The sequence below is a fragment of the Pseudophryne corroboree genome, chromosome 8 (assembly GCF_028390025.1).
Source record: "Pseudophryne corroboree isolate aPseCor3 chromosome 8, aPseCor3.hap2, whole genome shotgun sequence".
Lineage (NCBI taxonomy): Eukaryota > Metazoa > Chordata > Amphibia > Anura > Myobatrachidae > Pseudophryne > Pseudophryne corroboree.
In genome coordinates, this window is record NC_086451.1 from 174,149,089 (window position 1) to 174,151,574 (window position 2,486).

The following is a 2,486-nucleotide window of genomic DNA, read 5'->3' on the forward strand; positions in this document are numbered from 1 at the left end:
GCAAATAAAAGGGTGTGGGCCCTGCAACACCACCTGTAGTTCGCATTGTGCGTTGGAAGGCACAAAGTAAGCAGACGGGAGAAGTCAGGATAGTGCGCAAGGGCATAGAAGGGAGGGGCTCAAGAAAAGAGAAGTGGAAACAGACAGCAAACTAGGCGGGAGAGAGACCTGAGACAATGAGATCTAAATTATACCAGAGCCAACCAGGGGAAAGCACAAATGCAGTCCCCCCCCCCTACCACAAATTATGCAGTCGAGATTCCCACATTTGGGGAAATCACAGAGGTCAGCATACCCAGAATGCAATGAATGAACCTCACCCTGGGAAAACAATCTTCATGACCATGGTATCACCTAAGCAAAATAAGTATGATTTGAGATAGGGCTGGGGAGGGCCGCTGCTCAGGCACACCTCCGTCAAGTAAAGGAGATTCAACTGAGGCAGCACAAGGGAACTCTCATCTGGGGACAACAACTGCAGGGAGAACACATTTTCAGACGAATGTGTGAGGGCAGAAGGCTGCCTAATACTGAAGCACCCCCAAACAACAAACCAAATGCAACAACTAGTACAAGCATTCCTGGGGGAAGGCCTGCAGCAGATGGATTCGCATATGGTGATGTCATCCAAGCAATGGGTATAGTTGGCTGCAACCCTCGTCTGCATATGAAAAGAGAAAATGGTCACGCAGGGCATGGCGGCCTTTGTGGGGTTGCGCTTGGATGACCCCTAGATCGCTTTATACACCCCCATCAGTGTGGGGCTCATGTTGGCCATGCCCCAGCCCCTGAAGCATTCAAGCTGATTTCTTGCAGCAGCTGGACCCAGTAACAGCTCCAGAGTTGCTCTACAAGACAAGTAAAAGGGTGTGAGCCATGCAGCACCACCTGTAGTTTGCATACACACATATATAGGACAGCATCTCTTATATGCCCCAGGGGCAATAAAATAGTATCCTTATCTAGAGTATCCGTCCATGCCGCTACAGCACTACACATACACACCCAGGCCGACGCAATTGCCGGTCTGAGTAAGGTACCTGAATGTGTATAAATGGACTTCAGGGTAATCTCCTGTTTGCGGTCAGCAGACTCTTTGAGGGTAGCCGTATCCTGGGACGGGAGGGCTAACTTCTTGGATAAGCGTGTTAATGCTTTGTCCACCCAAGGGGAGGATTCCCATCGTAACCTATCCGTTGATGGGAAAGGATACGCCATAAGAATCCTTTTGGAAATCCCAAGCTTTTTCACATAACTCGTTCAGCTCGTGTGAGGGGAAAAGGTTACCTCAGGCTTCTTTCCCTTGTACATATGTACCCTCTTGTCAGGGATAGGGGGCTCCTCTGTGATGTGCAAAACATCTTTTATTGCCATAATCATATATCAAATGTATTTTGCCAATTTTGGCTGTAACTTTGCATCATCGTAATCGACACTGGAGTCAGAATCCGTGTCGGTATCTGTGTCAACAATCTGGATAGTGGGCACTTATGAGACCCTGACAGTCCCTGCGACATAGGATCAGGCATGGGTTGAGACCCTGACTGTCCCAAAGCTTCAGCCTTGTCTAATCTTTTGTGCAATGAGTTTACACTAGCATTTAAAACATTCCACATATCCATCCAATCAGGTGTCGGCGGAGACACCACATTCATTTGCTCCCGCTCCTCTCTAATATAGCCTTCTTCCTCAGACATGTCGACACACGCGTACAGACACCACACACACAGGGAATGCTTTTACTGAAGACATTTCCCCCACAAGGCCCTTTGGCAGAGCTGGCCCTAACCAATATGATGCCCTAGGCAAGATTTTGCCTGGTGCCCCCTAGCACCACCGCTGGTTCCGCCTCTGACCTTGCACCTCTTTCCCAGCACCATCAACCCTCACCCATAACAGTACTTATTTTGGTGTTTGTACCCCCTATATTTTAAACAGGAACAGTTCGCACATTTGGCGCACAGTCCAAAAAGGGGTGTGTTTTTGCTGGCAATGGGCATGTCCTCACAATAGTAGTAGTACCCCCAATTAAAATTCCGCCACACAGTACTGCAATTTTATTCACATTTGATCACGCGATAGTGTCCATAATTCACATTACATCCCACAGTAGTATTACTTTACCTTATAAACGTTACTTCTCACAGTAGTGCTCCTTATTCACATTACATCACACTGAATTGCTCCTTATTTACATTACACCACACCCTATTGCTCTTTATTCACATTAGACGACACAGTAAATGCCCTTTCTATACGCAACGCTACATATTAGAGCACCTTATACACATAATGCCACACATTAGTAATGCATTTATACACATAATTCCACACAGTAATGCCCCTTACACATATGAGACATCACTAATGTCCTTATAAACATAATGCGTCTTACACATTATGACAACCTTTATTAATGCCCTTTTACACATAATGGCCCTCATTCCGAGTTGTTAGCTCGCAAGCTGCTTTTAGCAGCATTGCAC

The 2,486-nt window shown here is 46.6% G+C and overlaps 1 non-coding gene across 1 annotated transcript; it reads right to left on the minus strand.

The window, feature by feature from the left end:
* Positions 1–204: 204 nt before the first annotated feature.
* LOC134951181 (U1 spliceosomal RNA) lies at positions 205–371 on the minus strand. The gene has a single exon (XR_010183969.1). It is a non-coding gene; the product is annotated as a U1 spliceosomal RNA (small nuclear RNA).
* Between the last annotated feature and the right edge of the window lie 2,115 nt (positions 372–2,486).